The 19850-nt window shown below is 41.3% G+C and overlaps 1 protein-coding gene across 1 annotated transcript in view; it reads right to left on the bottom strand.

The window, feature by feature from the left end:
* Positions 1-19570, bottom strand: part of LOC132978494 (uncharacterized) — a 59885-nt gene extending 40315 nt beyond the window's left edge. The window contains exon 1 of the mRNA XM_061043700.1: positions 19052-19570. The gene's annotated coding sequence lies outside the window, so the exon portion shown is untranslated. The remainder of the gene's footprint in view (positions 1-19051) is intronic.
* Positions 19571-19850: the final 280 nt, after the last annotated feature.

Here is a 19850-nt window from a genome sequence, read left to right as displayed (position 1 = left end):
CAGCAGCCCTCCCAGATGGACATTTCTCTTATCTACAGCTTCATAGCTTTGTGCATTCCTGTTTAATAAAGCAAATCCATGAAATAGACTCTTCATAGCCTCCTCCTCCTCTTGTAGACATGTCCGTCAACCTGAGCTCTGATGTTTCCACTCGTTTCTTTCCTTGAGCAACAGCTCTTTGCGGTCTCCTCATCACCACCGGCTCTCCTTGCACTATCGTCTAGACCGTGTGTCACCTCTCATGTGTGCTCGCAAGGCAGATAAAGTCAGCCAGGTCTGCACGCAGAGGCGTTCACCACAGAAGCACTCCTCAAGAAGGAGCCTTGGAGTGCCCTCGATGGGAAAGGTATTTTCCATGTCACAAAGAGCCTTATCGCAAGGTAATTTTCATTACCAACGAAGAAGATATGCCTCATTGTATTAGACGCAAGAGCGATTTAATGTGATGTACGGCTGCTTGTCAAAACTAATGCTATCTAGGTCACCAAGACTCCCCAATCTGCTCTGTGTTTTAACAGCTCCCAGTGTCTCTTATGATTTGGGTCACAGTTAACGAGCATCCCTCGTCTGTCTGCTACTCCAAACTGTTCGGGGATGTCAAAAAGCCCCTGACAAAAGCCACCTTTTATTTATTAATTTGTTCACTTTAGTTCTACCTCTCTCAAGCGCAAAGGGAAAAAACTTCCTCGAGGGAAGTCGATTTAATTTCTGCTTGCATTTCCTTATTTCCTCCCATCAACCCGCAGCTGTCTTTGTCTCCGTCTGTCTGTATTTTAACAAATCATCTCTGGAGATGTTTGTTTCCTGCTTGCGTCAGAGTCTTTGCCCCGTGACCGGATTATTGAACAAGAACTGGCAATGCTGCGAGAAAACCTGATGTATGGCAACTCTCTCTTCCTTAACATTAAGCACATCAATCATGCACGCCATTGATTTTCAGGAGAGGTGTTTGAGTGTATATCCTTCAGAAGGTGCAGCGGGGTAACTCACAGGTACATATATCTTGCCAAGCAGAATCAGAGTATTGGGATTAGATTTGATCTGAATCTTAAAAGGGAAACTATTCCTACTTTGTTTTTGATCAGTTTGTCAGGAAGATGCCTGTATCCTTTAGAGAGTTGAAGCACAGGTCAATCAAAAAACACTTGGTCTCCTGTGTATACTGTTGTATAATGTTTCAGTTCTTCATCAGTATGTAATGAATGTACTTATGAATGGTAATTTCCTTGTTTTACTCATTTGTGTGCAAAATAGAGGGCAAATCTTTGATTAGTGTGTGAGAGACAATGGGTTGTAAATCTAAATCATTAATTTGATTCGGTCCTTCCAGTTGCATCGATGAATAAAAATAATTCTTATTCCTGAATGTAATGAATAGATTAGATTGTATTCATCAGCAAACTATTTTTAGTTGTTTTGATTTAACCCCTCCTACTAACTCAGTATAACAGATTATATTATTTGTAACACAGATTTTTATTTAACAAAATACTAGATTCCACATTATAAAATGGTGAAAAATAGGGTAGAGTTATGCTTCTTTTTTCAGAGACAAATTAAACACATACCGACACAGGGTTCCTTAAAGGGATAGTTGTTGTGGTTGCATGAGTTACATGTCAATAGCTAGTGTAGATGCCAGCATGGGATAGTTTTAACATGACGTCACACACTTTCGGCTATCCTATGGCTGCCCACCAGAGAAGTTACATGTCTCAGTTGCCAGCTACTTGTTTAAGTTTATGTCTTTACTTTTTAAAATCTGGATACACTAACCGACTAGAAGACAAGCCTGGGTTGTAAATACTAAAGAATACCACCTGAGAAAGAAAACCCAGAGAGGAGGAGATTGTGGATGAATGCTGTTAGACGCTCTGCTGTCCCTGTGAGGGAACAAAAGAACAGACTTCTCTTAATGCTGCTGAGAAAATTGTGTTGACTTGATCAAAATATTACTGCATTTAAAATGACATTACTGACCCAGAACACTGACTGAAAGTGACATCTGACAAACTGTTACTAGGTCAAGTTATTTAGCTGTTAGCTAATTAGCACTCACCCTATGCTGTAGACAGGAAGATTTCTTGCCCTTCACTTGTTGAGCCCAGCCAAATAAAATTGTCTGTACTGTTGAAGGCTCTCATCCTGGTGGTTGTGTAAGAGAAAGGATTCTCCTCTAGACATATGTTAACATCAACATCAAAAGTTCTTGAAAACTTGCTGTTTTAAGCAATTGAAATAGTGTTCCTTGTGCTGAGTAAGTAGTGATTGTCAGGTGATGTAAACATGTTTCATTTTGGATGGATGGAAAACATACCAGTCTGTGCTGCAGCTCCACAGAGTTTTCAAAGGGGGCCGCCACTTGTCAAAGCTTTTTAACACCCCAAGGTCTCCGTGCCAGTCACGTTACTGAAAGCTATGAATCGAGAAAAGGACAGATACTACAGAATTGAGGCTATCGCTGGGTAAGGGGCCAGTTATACCGAGTAATTAGGCTAAAATGAACAAAGTCTGATCTTAACACCAATGTCGGTTTAATCGTATGCTATATTTACACTTTCACAGCACTTTACTTCGCTGAATTTGTTGTGGATGATTCTTGAATTGTTCACATAAACAAGAACAGCTGTGCAGGTTGTCTGCCTTTATGCAATGCATGGACTTGATTCTACCTGCTGGTTACTTCAAACTATTTTCTTACTTCTATATTTTTTATTTATTTAACCTTTATTTAACCAGATAAATAACCCATTGACATCAGGATCTCTTTCACAAGGGTGACCTGGCCAAGAAGGCAGCAGCACACATCATAAAAAGCATTACATGATAAAGAGACATATCAGATATATCTCCTTTATGATTTTCCTTCCTCCCTCCCTCCCTGTGTAATATTGCTTTTTTTTTTACTCAATATTACCCGTCACAAGATAGAATGGGGAAAAATGCCACATAGTTTGTCTTTGCTTTCAGTTTTTCATACTTAAAGATTATGCACATTGATATGATCAATTGCTTGCAACAAAATAAAGACCAGAATTCTGAATTTTGATATATGTGAGGGGACAATGGGTTTTCATTTCCAATAATTAGGAGCTCTACCTCCCCAACAGCCCCAATAAATGAAAATGATTAATTTTAATAAAATATTAGCAGGGATCAGGTTTCAGTCATGTTTATGTTCCCAGAAATATAATGAGCAATCAACAGCAATGTGTTGATTTGTAAATCAGTTCATATCAAGAACATTTTAGAGAGCTGGCATCTCAGTACGTATTTCCTCCTGAGAGGGGCTTTTAAGAGACTGCACAATCAACCTCATATTGTGAGACAAGCCTCTGTGCATCTTGCCATCGACGTGTAACAAAGGTTGAACAGCCATCTATCACTAGATACGGCCAATTACACCTCCATTCACTGTGGTCCCGATGGTAAGGTCTGCAGGCTGCGTTCCAGAGGAGAAGCAGGAGCCAGCCCCCACCCCCTCTGACCATCTCCTTGCTTCATCGCCAATACTTGCATTGCTCGAGGCCGGAAGAAACGTTTGTTCGACAGACCGGCTTTGGCACCTTGCACTGGTCATCTTTGTTACAAAATACCCCCCAGCTTATTGAGCGGGACACCACTGTCACAACCTGGCCAAACAAAACTCCTGTGAATCGCCCTGCTGTGTTACCTTGTGTCACCTACGGCAGCAAAGACTGGTCAACACTGCTATCTGTTCTCCATATCTAAAGTCTTTAATCCTTACTGTTGTGATAGGTACAGTCAAGGATATTTATTGTATTCTACAACAGCTCTTATCACAGCCTCACAATCAACAATAATGATGTCTCATGTGGCCTTACAAGTGCCTGATAACCCTGGAATGCAAGATAAGGCTAATGCGCTTTTTTTGGACTAATTCAATTCTGACTACAGGGGTTGAGTGGCATATGGGTGTGGGGCAACGCTTAAATTAATTAACACTTCTGACCATACAATTCAGCAGGTTAATCATGTTACAAAGTGTCATGGTATGCTGAACCATATGCAAATGAACAGTAAAAAGACCAAGAATGTATAATGTTGGACGCTGGTGGCTGAGTGGTAAGTTAAAGTATGTACAGGCAAGTATGAGGCTTTGGACCTCGGGGTGGGAGGCCCGGGTTCGTATCTGACATTCTTCCGGCATGTCATTCCCCTTTCTCTCCCCCAGATTTCCACCTTTATCGAATGTCTCACCAAATAAGGCACAAAAGCCCTCAAATAGTCTTTAAAAAAAGGATGTATAATAGCATGTCTGTCCCTCTGTAGGCACAGCTGTGCTTCGAGCCTAATGCTAGCAAAACATGCTAACAAGAACATTATGATATTAAGCAGTTCATTGTTCACTATCTTTCATTTTCCATTCATACAGAATTACAAATGTTCTATTTATTATACAGATTCAGAAACCTTGGCTTATGCCAATATGATAAAAATATTACACTTTATGACAAGTAGGCCTGGTTGTATACTACTACAAACCCTCTGTGGTTGTGATATAGTTGCCATCATTGTTGTATGATCAGTACACTCGTAAAATCCTAATGCTAAACCAATTCACACTCTAAAAACAAGCTTAGCTAACTAGCGACAGATCTGCTCACTTCTCAGCCTAGGGTTGAAGAAACCCTGATTCTAAACATGTGCAAGTAAATTGTGTGCGCTGGTTTAAATTATCTTAGCTTAAAAAGTCTGTAAATAGTTAAAAAGAGATGACATTTTGTTAGCTTTGACTATGAGAATTTCTGCTAGCATAACACTGGTGTTTGCTGTCAACACATGCTAATCTGCCAGAGAACCAGTTCTTTATTGCTGCTCTAAAACAGTTGCTATTGGCAGTAGGCTAAATGTTCAATACAATGGAAATGAATTCTGGCATTTTAGGAAAGTTTTGCTACGGGTTAGATTTTAAGTTGATTTTGGGGCCTCATAAAGAAGGATATCAGATTGATACGTTATCATACTTGCTGATAGCCCATTTTAGGCCTTATCAGAAGCATTTTCGACACTGGTATTGGAATGAACCAAAGTGAGGACATGGTTATGTATACCTTAATTCAGAGCAATCCGTTCTATAGTCGTTGAGATAAACCAGGTCAATGAGATTAATCACCAGGGAACCATAAATGTTTAGACAAAACTTAAAGGCAATTTGACCAATAGTTGGATAGATTTTAATTTGAGCCTAAGTCCTTAGAGTACATAGTCACAGAGCCACTCACTCTACAGCTGCTGAAAACTTTTAAAAAATTGGGAAATTTAGGACATCGGTAATGACAATACGTGATGAAATCAAGACCAGGCTCTCTTTTAGCTATACAATTTAAATAGAATTTACATATGATCGAAGCAGAAGAAATGGGGACAACTACTCTGCGTTAACATCACACTACTATAAAGCTAAACCATTCCTTTTGATTTGTGCTGGGATTTATCTGAGGCAGAACAGAAATATAGTAGCCAAAGAGGGCGAAGGACCTCTCCTTTCTTCTCCTCCTCCTCCTCCTCTTCCTCCTCAGCCTTCCAGGGGGAACTGATAGCCTCTGAGCTCAGGCTGTTCAGCCACGGCCCATTAGTTCACCTCATTCTGACAAGATGGAGGGCCTCTGACGATGAAACAGTCAAGTGTGCACGCTGGAAGGAGGAGAAGGAGGACGACGAAGGGGAGAAAATACACACGAAAAAATTCAGTTGGGGTATTTCAAGCGCTCTCATTTACTTTCTGAAGAAAAGAGAGGCCTCATTGCTTCGGGTTCAGCAGCTACAGCTGCTAAACTAAATAAGCGTTGCCACACAGTTGCTTTGCAGTGCAGATTTATGTCAGTGAAGGCCTCGGAGCGGTGCACTCAGCTAGGCGTGGCTCCAGCACGGCCGGGCTCGGCTTCTCAGAGGGCAGAGCGGAGCTGCCCTCTGAAGTGCTCCTGCATTATCCCTTTTCACCAGCTCAGCTGCAGGATAACTGCGCCCAATTGAGACGGAAGAAGAGCAGGGAGAAGATGTGCCTGTGTGTATGTGTCTGTTCATGTCTGAGGCATGACACAAATGAACAAACACGCGCTCGCTTGCGCAGCACAAGTCTCAAGATGCAAATATTAATGGGGTTTATTTTGAAAGTTTGCATTTCTCCGACTGCCTCTGCCTCTGTAACAGACATATTCAGGCTAATAAAGTGTCACTAGCTCCCCATGGTGAGGGTAAACAACAGAATGAAAACAAGATAGCTCACATATCCTTCTTTTATTTGTCTAATTCAACACACCGCACACCGAAGACGGTCTGGAAACGTGGCCAGCGTGATGCTCCAGGACCCCTCTCTGTACATTTAATTGGTGGATCTGTCTCTCCAAAACACCTCCTCTAGTGTTGCTCTGTGGCTTCCCCGAGGAGTCTTTAATTCACTGTTGATTTGGTGTGTTGTTGTGCTGTGTCCCTGCGTCTGAATAGTGTGTTAAAACAGGCTGTTTACCACGTTCAGTAGAAAGAGAGAAAGAGAGAGACAAACAGAGAGAAAGAAAGAGAGAGAGAGAGAGAGAGAGAGAGACAGAGAGAGACAGAGAGAGAGAGAGAACTGGGCCCGCTCCAGACGGCCTGGACAAACACCAACCAATCTTTTCTCCTTCTGTCTCTTCCCTTTCTTTAATATATTTTATTTTTTTAATCTCTTCGGCTACGTTTTTACTCCCTCAAGTCCAACTCTTTTTTTCCCCCTCTCTTGTAGCCACTTTTTCTTTGTCTCTCCCTCTCTTCAAACATAATGTCTATTTGTGAAAAGAGGTTGAAGCATGTTTTATTTTGCTGACACCCCCCCCCCCCCCCCCCTTTCCTGGCCTGCTTTTGTTGGTTACAAAGGGGCTGTGGAAACCTAGGTTTGGTCATTATTTCATGCAGAGACTAATTAACAAGACAATTAGGCTTTTTTTTCTCTCCCTCTGTATCCTTTTTGAACTAAATAAATGACCAAAGGTCTCCTCTTTAATTGTACTACATGGGTCATGGATATAATTAAGAGGCGTAAACAGCCTCTGTATGAAACTAGACTGTGAATATCTGTTTTCAGTCCATTGTTTTGACTTTATTCATGTTTTTAAAAGGCACAAATTTGATTCAGAAGCATTTTGGACAGGCATTAGGACAATCAAACACAGCAGAGATCCAGAGAAGGGAGATAAAAGTTGTCATGATAAAAACTGGTGAGCACAGAAACATTACCTGCTGTCTGAGAGACGCATGAATGAAGCCGGAGGGAAGCACCAAACAGACATTTCAAACAGACCTTTTTTGTTTTCCTAGTTCCTGTCCCACTGTCTGATTGAAGCTGTCATGATGTGACAAACCATACACAATGTTAGGGAGTAGATTTCTTCATATGAATTAAATCAGTATGATGTATTTCAGACAAAATCAGATTTTTTTTTGTTAATCATTATTGTCTTAATGTAAGCGACAAAGAGACTGTACGGACATTATTGCATCTTTGATGAAAGGAGGCTCTTTTCATTTTCTCTTTCTAGGTTTTGTTTTTTCTTTTATCCTTCACGTAATTTGAAAAAAAGCGCCGCCAGTGCTCTGTTCACTCAGCCACAGACTAATAATTAAGAAAGAGGATAAATAAAGCTGTGTTTGACAGAATGAATCCTTCGAATAAAGCTAATATTAATATATTTTTTACTATTAACAAATATTGGTTGAAGTGGTTCAACTTTTTTTCAATTCTTAAAAAAAATAGCATTTTTCAGGGGGGGGGGGGGGGGCACTTCAGGGCAGTGAAAAGAAGTTGTGAACAAAACTTAAATCATTATCTTTGAGGTTATTGAACTTGTGAGAAAAGGCCTACTTATTTTAACTTTCAGCATTCTTGAAACGATGGTAAAAATGACTTTGGAGTCATGTTTGTGTCTAGCTGATGTGTATAAGCCCAAAATTTGCTCTCTTTTAGCTCAGATTTTGGTCTCCGCAATCTCCTGAAGTAAAAATATTAGCCTCCTTAGTGGCTAAATATGTTCACAGTCCATGCAGCTTGTTTCCTCTGCTTTATGGTCTTCATTATGTTGTATACAGTAGTTTTTTTCAGAGCTTTCTAACAGAAAACCACTCCTTCCTGGAGCTTAAAAAAACAAGCAAAGATTGAACCGAAAAAGTCGAAGGCCAGGTGACAACAAATCAAACTCAATATAGAGCCCTATAAAACTGGGGAACAACTGTCAACGCTTTGAGCGACCCCTTTTAAATGCTGTAAAAAAGGATGATATATTCTTTGGTCCTTTTTCATTATAAGTTTTACAAACAGTATGTCTGAATATGTCTATATCCTCCTTCCATGAATTTCTTTTCTTCTGCAATAAAAACTCAACAGTTGGTTGGAGTTTCCTCTCAGACTGCTGCGTGTGGCAGAAATACGCCTGAGAGGAAATATAGGAGTGATTGACATTACATACAAAGGAGAGTTAGCATGACTAACACTCTGCTGTGATAACGCAGATGGGTTATTTGGGTTGCTTTCATGACTCTACTAGTTTCTTGCAGGCAGCTGGAGGAGCTATTCAAGCACAGGAAAAATCCCTTTCTCTCTTTTTTTAAAAATGAATTACACTTCAGCTCTCCCAAAAAGCTGATTTTTTTTTTTTACTGACGTCACTGTGTCTTTGCAGCTGTAGTTCAGACATCACAAAGTACTTTTAAGTATTAATTCTGATCTCTTGAGGATGTCTTTGTGCGGATCAACTCCCCTTCTGTGTACTACCAGGTTTATTGTAAAACTGTACTTTAAAAGAAACTCGACAACCCACATACACTCACTCACACAAACGGACTATTCCCCTGAAGACATTACAATATGCGCGGGTGTAATTAGAGAATCTCCCAGCACACCTCAACCTCCCTCATTAATCTCTCATGAGTGATAAGGCCGCTGCGACGTATGGAGCGGCGGGAGCTGTGAAACTGGGTGTGAAACTGTTGTCATCTCATATGTTATCGCACTCTAGAGAGCGGGGGGATTAAACCACGCCGGGCACAGCCCATTGGCAGCTAATCATGCTGCTAATGATAAGTGAAATATTCCAACGCCACTCATTATAATGGCATTGCAAGGTCAAGATCTCACACAGATCGCAAGCACTAACACGCAGCGCGGCTGTTGTCTTCAGCGGTTTGTGATGTTTTGTATAAACCCTAAGCAGAGGTCTGATACAAGCCTTCTGTATGTGACACTTGACGGCTGATTAGAGCCAAACATCAGGGTGGGCTCATGCTGTGACGCTCTGATGAGAAGTGATCTAAAGGGTCTTGTCAGCAGACGTCATGCTGACCGCCGCTGCTGCTGCTGCTGTGCCAGATGCTTGCTGCTCGCTGCAACTCCACATCAAAAATGTGGAATCTGAGAGAGCTAAGCTTAATTAAAAAAGGTACAAAGTTACAAATTAGAGCAACAGAAATCACTCAGCCTGGGCAGGCGTTTAGGAGAAATCAAGAGGGAAACTACATTTGAAACACATCAGTATGGAAAGATTAAAAAGCCTCTGGATCCCCCCTCTATTGAGCCTTCTATATGAGTAACAAGGGACCTTGTAAACATCTGGAAAGCATTAAAAATGAGTTTTAATCCAAATGATTCAACATATTGTTATTTAACGTTTGGAATCCTCACTGATGTTGGGTTGGAATTCAGCACATTAAAGCTTGGATTGTGATTATATATTAATCAATCAATGAATCACAATTTGAAGCCGGTTTAAAAATAGCAGCAGCTGGACAACATACTGAACAAGGTACCCACATAATTATTAGGAAGAAGTCTAAATGGAGGAGGAGAGAGAAAAAACATCACAGAAAACTCCAAAATTCAGAAAACAATTGGCCTAAATAGGCCAATTAGGTAGAAAACTCCACAAAACAATCATAGGAAAAGTCCAATTGCAGCTTGTTATTTTTTTTGTCATCCATCGCTTTGAGAACAAAAAGGTGAATCTCAGCTGGCTAACTGCTAATTCTGAAATGGATAGCAAAGCATTTCATAACTCACTATTCTCTGACTGGATTGAAATGATTATTTTTCACATGTTAGAGCACCTGCTCTTTTCTCTGACTCTGACTACCTTGAACATATAGTAAGTGTATGTTTTTGTGCACAGAATCAGGCAGGTGTCAATCAAGACCTGATCAGCCACACCCTCAGGTCTAAACAGTAAAACAAGTTATTTCATTTAAGTTTTCTGATACTTATGGACATGTGTTTTCCCTGATATTTTTAGTGAACGCTTTACTCTTTCCATCCAAACGTTGAAGGCTTTAAATGTGGCCTTTCTTAAAAGCTTTTCAATATAAACCAAAATGAATAATTGAAGGAAGATGAGAGTGCATTAGCAAACCAAATTCAGAAATGTATGGTTTCTACATCAAGGTCAATCTAAAGGTCAGATTCTTTTATAGAGTCACCTGAGGCTAGATTACCAAGAGGTCAACTGACAGTTGACCCCGGACACTAAGAGGTTTGAACAATCTTGGTTCATGTATCCATATAAAGGACTTCATTGTTTCCATTTAAGATGTGCTGACTTTGTTAATGTTCCTGATTAAGAGTGTGAGGATTTTTTCTTGTCATAGGGCACATATTGTGGCTCAAGGATTAATATTTTTTTACAATAAAGGTTATATTTGACAGATGCAGCTGTACCTCTTATATTAAAAAAATATATATTATTTCAGAAATTGTTTCAAGCAAACATGGGATATATTTTAAGTCTTAAGACTTAAGAGCACTGTGGACCACAAATAACATCAAAGTAAGAATGTTTGTCATAGGTATGCTGGCTGTCTCGATAATGTTCAATGAACATGTGTTTTTGAATGAAGGAGAAGCTGTGGTTTCATACCAAATGAGGGTTTAGTAAATATCTGTGAAGGTTTTGATAACATTTAATGTTACATGATGTAATTTTTATTATTGAACTAACCTCATGTTGTCTCTTGTAATCTTTTTGGCCATCCCAGGTAGCACCCCAAAATCCTTGACTACTATATGCTTTACCAGAGGTAGGACTTATGTTGAAGTCCACTGTTCAGGCTGTGTTGCAACAGGCAGCTCATAGTTTTCAGTGTGCAGATGTTTGTTTGCATTTTTTTTTTAAATACTTTAAATTGTAAATTTGGACACACATATTGTTTTGTGCCTTGAAGAATTAAAAGATGTATATCTTGCCATATTTTGTGTCACTTTAAAGTCCATGTGATGAGTGAAAAGAGAAGGGGTAAATCAATGCTCTTCATTCATGTGTGTGCACAAGAACTTCAGGCCACTCCTGCAGCGTCAATGCCCCAGTTGGGCAAAGTCTGGACACGCCCTTGCATGTAGATCATACATTGGTTGCTGTAAGTGAATATGGTTTCATATATTATCTACATAAATATTTGGACTGCAGAGAATAAAGTATTGAAAGAGAAACTGTTACTCACTGATCACTCTTAGTGAGATGACTTTAGCCGACTGGGATGTTTTCGTCCCACAGCAAAAGAAACTCAACAGTATTTTTTATGCTATTTGTGTTTTCTTACATTGATACAATGTAGTGACTAAATGATTATTCATTGCTGCTTGTTTTCCATGTTAGCCACATGAAGATAACACCAACAGACAACACACTTGCTAAATCTACATCATTACACACTCATTTGCCAGTTTAGTAGACAAATTAAAAATAATGCATTCAAATACAAGAGTCCTGCAATAAATCCTGCTTTCATCAATGTTCAGATTTTGTTGAAACAGTGTAGGAGAAGTGCTTGAGAGGTGGATGTTTGCATTGCAGTACCCCAATAGAGGTTATCCCTGCATCAATAAGGAAAACCTAACTGGTAAAAACACCTAAAATACAGCTTAAAATTACAAAAATCGACACCAGAGAAGCTTAATTTGTGCTGTCATTTAATGTATGATTGCTCAGACCTGTAAATGATCTAAACATGGGAGCTGCACTCTGCTCAAAAAGCTAAAAAAACATGAATCAAGGGACGTGAAATCACATGAGAATTGAGTGTGATCCCTCCTCTAGGCTGAACTAAACATCTCAATTATCTCCAGGGGGTTGGAAAAAGCTCTGCAGTGAGGGGCTGTGGCAGATACAATATTTAAATTGTCTGTCAGTGGAAGAAAAACCCTGCTAAGCTTATATTTGATTACATATTTTATGGAGCACAAACAAAAGCGCACGCACAAATGCATCAGAGCTAAAGTAAGAGCCAGCTCGGTGCACTATTATAATCATCAGCCACATATGGAGCCGCTGTCCCGCCCTGTGGGGAATCAGGTTGTAGAACGGGCCGACGGGATGAAACCACAAGACCTCACTACTCAGAGGTGATGAATGCTCGTCTGCTTACGGAGCCTCCTGTAGTGCATCTGTGAGAGCAGATGAATGGGGAGGAGAGGCTGATAAATTGGGTCACACGAACGTAGCGTTTCTGGGTAATGCGGTGAAAACGCTGGAGGAGTGCAGTGGGGTTGCTGCACGTGCCGACAACTGGGGCAGAGCTGCTCCAACTTCACTGGATTTTCTTTTCTCCTCCTCCTCACGCTCCTCCTGGCATTATTGAAAAGTTACGCTTTTAATTCAGAAAAAGCATGCTTTTTAATTTTAAGTCATTTTTCCTGAAGCTATTTACCTCGAAATAAATCCCATAAAATTAAAATGTACTTCATTAGAAAAAAGAAATCTGAATAGTCTGCTGTGTGTGACTTTGGTCTCTTTTGCTGTAATCAAACTCAATAATTCTTATTAACCTAGCTTTCAGACGTGTTGAGGGTTTCATTTAAATAAAAGCTGAATAATTTTCATGGTACAGGCATGGAAAGGACCAACTACGCCAAGGAGCGGAAAATATTGAAAACTAAACTCCGGGGGTCACTATAGGAGCTATTTTCAGGGGTTGCGCAAAGTTGTTGGGAAGAGTGGGGGAAATGGAATGAAGCTAAAAATCACCTGACTACATTATAAGTGACAATAACATTTGACAATATGTATGTTATCGCTGCAAATCGAAATCTGTGTTCTTATCCATGTCTGTCTTTAATTAATAAAAATGAAAAAGGCAAGTCAGAAATGAGTCGACGCTTCGAAGTGACTCTAACCCTGATCAGACTGTCCGTTCAAGACACGATATTTACAACCCTGTTACGTCTCGCCTTCATTATGAATGCCAATGGGAGGGACATTTTCCTACCTCAGTACCGCCGCTATTGGAGGTAGTAACGAGACGGGAGACGGGATATTTGGAGCCAGCAGGGGAGAACTTGGTGTGTGTGCATATCCGAATGTGTTTGTATGTGGAGCTTTTTCTACACAGCGTGCTTCTTTAACACGGTAACGCAAATGTGAATTCACACACTGTAATACAGGGATGGGCAACTTCGTTCACAGCAAGGGCCACATTAATTTAATTCTCACTGCCAGAGGGCCAAATTGTAGGATACAAAAACAATTACAGTCAATTATGTCTCAAATTTAACTCAACATATACCAGTGATCAAATATTATTATGGACATATTTCTGGTTTTCATGAATTCATGGCAGATTTTGTCAAGTTTTCTTCATGTTTCCAATTAATTGATATAAAAAAATTGACCTGAGGGCCACGTTGAGGGTTGATGGGCCCCGGGCCGCCAGTTGCCCACCCCTGCTGTAATATAATGATAAAACAACGATATAACATAGCTACGGATGAATCAGAAAGTTGCCGTTACCACCTAAAACTAGCTCCCTACACCGAAAACAGAAAACAAACCAACAGGTGACCAGACTGAACATGACTCATTTGCTAAGAACGTTAGTAAGAGAAGACAGAATGTACAGAATGAATAACGAGATATTTATTAATAAATTGATATTTGCCATCCTGATGAACAAGGGATTTAAGACATCACTACCAAATCCCTCAGGTGTCACATTTGACATTACTTTTGAAGTTTATAACTTCTAAAACGTGACCATCGGTGTAACAAAAAGCCTGTAGCATCTTTGAAACCAAATAGGCAGTATTGACCTTTAAAATCTTGGAGTCAGTCAGTGATCAGATGCCAGCTAACATGTATGAGCAGCATGTGCATACGCCACATCACATCACATCATATCACATATCTCAAGCTTGGTGTGTTCATTGCTCTCTCTCTCTCTCTCGGCGGGTTCTCTCTGCTCTCATCTCATTTCATTAATTTGGGTTTGTGGAGGGGTTGGGGTTGGATTGTGTGGGGCACACAGGACGAGGTGAGGGAGAGGGAGGTCTTATACCTTGGCACAGATAAGAAGACAAAGTAGATTCGAGGTCGGATAGATCTTGTCGGCAACACACGCCGCCTCTTGGCAGACGAGGCAAAGTCGATATTGAGCGGGGGCCTTTCTTACCTCCTAAGATTTACAGTATCTGGAGCTCCACAGCCTCATACTTCACTAGATGGATGAGTGTTTCATTCTGAGCCAACTGGCGCTACATGAGTTGAGCTGAAGGTCATTGTGACTCATTTCTGAGCTCAGAAGCTGGGTGGCTGGAGACGAGACGCTGAATCTCTACTTCTGACTGGGTTTTTAATGGGACAAAGAAGGCAGGTTGGCGAAGAGGAACAGACGGTTGCCCTGTGCTGATGCAATACACACATGTACACAGCAGAGTACAGTGCCAGAGTACAGTCGTAATGGGGAGTGGGTACAGATTGCAGTAGAACCTGGAGGCATATGGCAGGCCGCCCCATGCCTCCCAGCTAATTGAGTCCTAATGAATCACTGGTCTGGCATGCGACATGTCCCTCGCGATGGCTGGTGTCATTGATGCATCGAAGAAGCCCGGTCCTGTGGAAAGTGGTCTAGGCGGGACGATACTCCCTCTTTCACACTGAACACTTCACTCACCCACCAGATGTTACAGGCCATGGCACACAGATTACTCGCCACCCAGCTCCACACAATGGAAATAATTGTGTGATGGGCTGGCAATTCACTGCCCCATTTGATTCCAGTTAACACTCTGTATGGCGGCGGGGTCGCAGCTTCATTGTCGACTCAACAGGGTCAGCGCGATAAGGGACACAACTGTGAGATAACACTTCAAGTCAATGGTGCTTGACTGCTATTTTTTGCAGAACTTACACATATATCTATAATTGACTGACTTGCATATGAATAAATGGAAATATTACATAAGCCTAGCATGCAATTGGAAACAACTGCTGACCTAATTGTCTTACTTTCAAACAGTTAATTCAAAAATAATAACTGAGCGGTGGTTCTCTTGTAAACAGAATGGCCTAGTTAACGTTCATAATTGTCTCAAAATGATATCAGAAATAATGTATTGATCTCATATGTAATAAAATATGAAGGGCAGTGGAGTTGTGGTTTAATGTGCAGGATAACATCTTCTATTTCGTGCAAGCTGTATTCAGTTTTTAAAGTGTGGGCCTATTTCCATTTTTATTAGTGAAACAGGTCCAGCCTGAACATATTGGAAAGAAAACGTTCATGTAAACATTTTCCAATTTCAGGCTTTCTATTTCAAACAACAGCCTGTTGATTTGAGCAGAGCCTGGGTTATAAGCATGGATTGGTTTTTGATATTGCCCTGGTTAAGGCGTGTCCAGGGTACATTTATTTTATATTTTGAAGGATGATTCTCCTTTGAGATGCCAAAAGGTTCAACATGAGATGCTCCAGTACTGTTGTTACATAAGAAATAGGTTCAAATACCTAGACGTGAGTATTGGCCAATAACAGTAATAACCCTCGGAGGCCAGTGCAAAGAAATCAATATGAGTTACTGGTGGAAAACACTGATAGCTGACATGTTTGGCTTTAGCTAACATTACTCTCCACAAGCACCACACTGTTGTTGTATTATAATCGCATGCTGTTTCATTTTTTTAGTGGTGCTTATAAAATATTGTTGCATTGACTATACTTGTCCTAACCTGATAACAAATGGGCTGAAAATTCAAAGTTGAAATGGCTCTGAAATAAAAAATGTTCAACAAAAACTCTTCTTCACTTCATTGCTGAGGTTTAAAATGTCTGTCATGTCTTTACCCTAAATATTAGCTGGAAGCACTGAAAAGGTTGCGTAGCTTAGCATAAAGACTGGAAACATGTGGAAACATTTTGCTTGCTTCTGTACAAAGGTAACAAAATCTGCCTCTGAATCTTACCAATTTGTTATTTATAATAATTTATTTAATCAATACTAAACTGTATTATAAAATGTAACTATTTTATCAGGGAATTTTCTGCCTAACGGCAAGGCTCGGAAAGTTTTCTCTGGAGGTTGCTTTGTAACTAGACCACATAAATATCCCAGACAAGTTAGCAAACTTGTGTTTCTTCACATTATGTTTGTACAGGACTTTTTGTTATTTAACTCCCTGTACAGTGAGAAGCAAATGAAAGTGTTCCTCAACATTAAAAGAGAGAGAAACTATTCCTTTAAACATCCCAGGGGGAGAGTGCAAAGTTCCTCTTCTTTTCTACTTTAACAGCTTGAGTCTTTGCCTCTGACACATTTGGTCACCATAAACCCTCTTGCTGTACTCTCAGCTTCAGCTGCACCTGTCATGTTGATTAAACTCCCGGCAGAGCTTGTGCATCATTCATTATCTAACAATGCACCACTATCTGAGCAATCTCGCTCTCTTTCAAGCGAAGCAGCTGCAATCACCTCTGACCTGCTTGTGCCAGGGGCCACGTCTTCATTAATGAGCAGACTGGATGTGATAAGGCCACTAGCAAAATGAGAACTCAGACGCGATCTCGCACGCTCACTAAAACTACTTTTATAAAAGATTTAGGCCACTCCAGCAATCCTGTGTCTAACGCTGAAATGTGATTAATGTGAGTGTAACCTCCTTGTTCGGTAGATCCATTATCTAAGAGCACTTGGGAAATCTTAAGGGAGTTCAAGTTAAGGTAATGCAATATGAAGAGAAGCAACAAACGTAACAATACAGCAGGCTTTCAGCGAGACAATAAGACAGGATGAAACACTTGCAAGCAACCCAAAGGATTTTAGAAGTGCAAAATAACCAGCAGCCAAAATGTTGTCCTGGCATTGTTGTAATTGTGCTGAGATAACATGAAAAAGAAATAACTTTACCATCTTCCTCATTTTACAATAATTGCACAAGGGGAAAAAGCATTACGGACTTAATCGGATAAGATACAGCTCCCATAGCCACTCGCTGCGTTAGCTGTCAGGAGCTAAATTAAGTGTCTTGATTCCACTGGGGGACCCAACAAAGAAGCCCATACTGGAGACGTTAATGCTCTCGAGTGTTTCTGTTCAGCTCCATCTTAAGCCCCACAACTCACACTGGGCTGCAAAGAACTGTCCTGGGATGACAACTGGAAATAGTACTGTGCGAATGTGTATGTGTGTGCGTGTGCAACACATGTGTCCTACAATCGAGCCAGTGAGTGCAGCTTAGGATCCGTTGCAGAACATCCGCTGTAAGGAGATTACCAAAGGCAGTTTGGACGATTGGCAGAAGTCGCCGATGAACTTTGGCACCAATGTCAACAACGCAGATCTTTGCTAATGTCCCGCCAGGCCCGCAAAGTAAACATCACATGTGGTCATTTCAGTGAAAGAGATGTTAGCTTCTTGTCTTCCCCGGAAGCTTGTTTTAGAGCATCTCACTGCTTTGTTTCTGCTTGTCAAAGGCCACAGTCAAGGCCATTTTCCATGTAGGTCTGCTCTTACATCAGCACTCAAGCAGAAAACACAGGACATCATGATGGACATATGGTCCAGCAAGGAATTGAGCATCTGAGCTGGTCTTGTTGGCTCATGTTCAGCTTTACCCAAAGGGGGTTTGACTGTTGAAAGGTTAAAATTATGGAAAATGAATGGGTTCAATACCCCTCTATTAGCCCCTTTAATAGAACTAGAGGAATATTAATATTATTTTTAAGAAGAATAAGAAGATTGTCACCGTTCATAGATCCTGATGGAAAGCCATGACGAGCTATATAAAGTTTAATCCAAGAGAAGTCGATGCGTTTAAGAGCATCATTGGCGCGTGACATCCATCAATCTCATCGGTTAAATAGAAAAATGGGCGCAACTGCACGCACTGACGCAGTTTGAACGCCCCCCTCAGCTCCCTCTTTGCCTGGACGCTTCCACAATCAATAGGATTGTTTGAGCCCCACTATGACCCTTGGACGTGACTTAAGTCCAGAGGAGCTTCTCCTCTCCGGGCCTTTGCTCCGGTATGAGGCAGACTTTCGCTTAGCGCTGCCGGTGACACCGGTGCTGCTGCGCAGCGCTGTGCGCTCCCATCCAGCAAACACACACACACACATACACTCACACACATCCATCCACAGGTACTCCCCCCCCCCCCCCCCCCCCCCCCCCCCCCCCCCCCAACACAGCCTACTGAGCATTTTCTAAGCGTTTTTCTACTGAAATCAATACATTTACCGACATATGCGGCATCACTCACTCATTCACTGCGCGTCGGAGCGCGTTAACACACAGTGGTTTGAAGATGACTTATTGCCGTTGCAGCAGGACAGCGCTTCATTTGAATATTTGGAGAGGGAGGGGGGTGCAGACGTTGATGAAAACGCTTTTTTCCCTGACACTTGTGTCCTTTGGTGGCATTTTTCAAACCGCAGATCATAAAAATCTAAATCAGGTATCGAAATCATTTGAAAAATCGGAATGTCCGTGACCAATTTGTGCGCAATTGAATGTGGGACAGCAGGTTATTTGACAGGCGACCGGCGTTTACTCTTTAAAGGACTCCACATTCAAATCCACCATTGATGAGCTCATTTCCGATCTTATATCTTCCTTTTCTCATATAGGTAACTGTCCCTCGATCCAAAACGGACTGTTCCGCAGCCCATTTCCATTCAGCGGCCAACGCATCCTCTCCATAAATCCTGACATGTCGTTGAGCCGCCTCTCATCCGGATTCAGCTCCTCACTTTCACAGTTTTAAACACTCCCGTTAATAGACAAGCCGACAACAGAGGTGTCACTCACCTTTTCTGAGCGCGTGCGTCTCTGGAGTGTCCCATTTAAGCGTTTTAATCCACATCTGTGTCCCCTTCATTTGAGCGCTCTATCTGTTCCCCCCATTGAGAGAGAGGGAGAGAGAGAGAGGGAGAGGAAGAGAGAGAGAGAGAGAGCGTTCAAGAAAATCCATTTGTTAATTCCATTTCCCGGACACACAAGGTGAAATCACATTGCCTTGCTTTTTTTTTCTTTACAAAAATTCTTCCATAATTTTAAGATCCTGTAACGCTCTATCTTCTTTTCTCTCTCTCCTCTCCGGCTCTGAAGTTGCCTGGTTACCCCTGTTTCTCATTCAAGGAGGCTGAAGGCTGCACACAGCGGCCAATCATAGCAGCAGCCGGAAAGATTAACTATTTCTTGGCTCCACTATTCTCAGACTCGGGCGAAAAAAAACGAGGAGAGTGGGCGGGGAAAAGTGGGCCCCCGGTGACAGAAAGAGAAAAATTAAAAATGCACAGAGAATAATCGAGAGAGAGAAAGAAGAGAGGGGTGATCCGTTAGAGGGAGAATGTGAGGAGGAGGAGGAGGAGGAGGGAGGGAGGGAGGGGGGAGGGGACGAAGAGGATTAAACATTTTCGAAAAATAAAGGATGGAGAGAGAGAGGAGGAGGAAGAGGAGGAGGGACCAGTTGCCACTTTTCTCAACAACAAAGATGTAAGTGAAGGATATCAGTCTTTAAGGAGCCAGAGATCCATCTCCTTTCTGAAATCCCCAAAAAGCAATCCATCAGGGTAATTGATCGACCCCCCTTTAACCAGCCATCCGT

This window comes from Labrus mixtus, chromosome 8 (assembly GCF_963584025.1).
Source record: "Labrus mixtus chromosome 8, fLabMix1.1, whole genome shotgun sequence".
NCBI lineage: Eukaryota > Metazoa > Chordata > Actinopteri > Labriformes > Labridae > Labrus > Labrus mixtus.
This window is presented reverse-complemented; position numbering and strand designations above follow the sequence as displayed.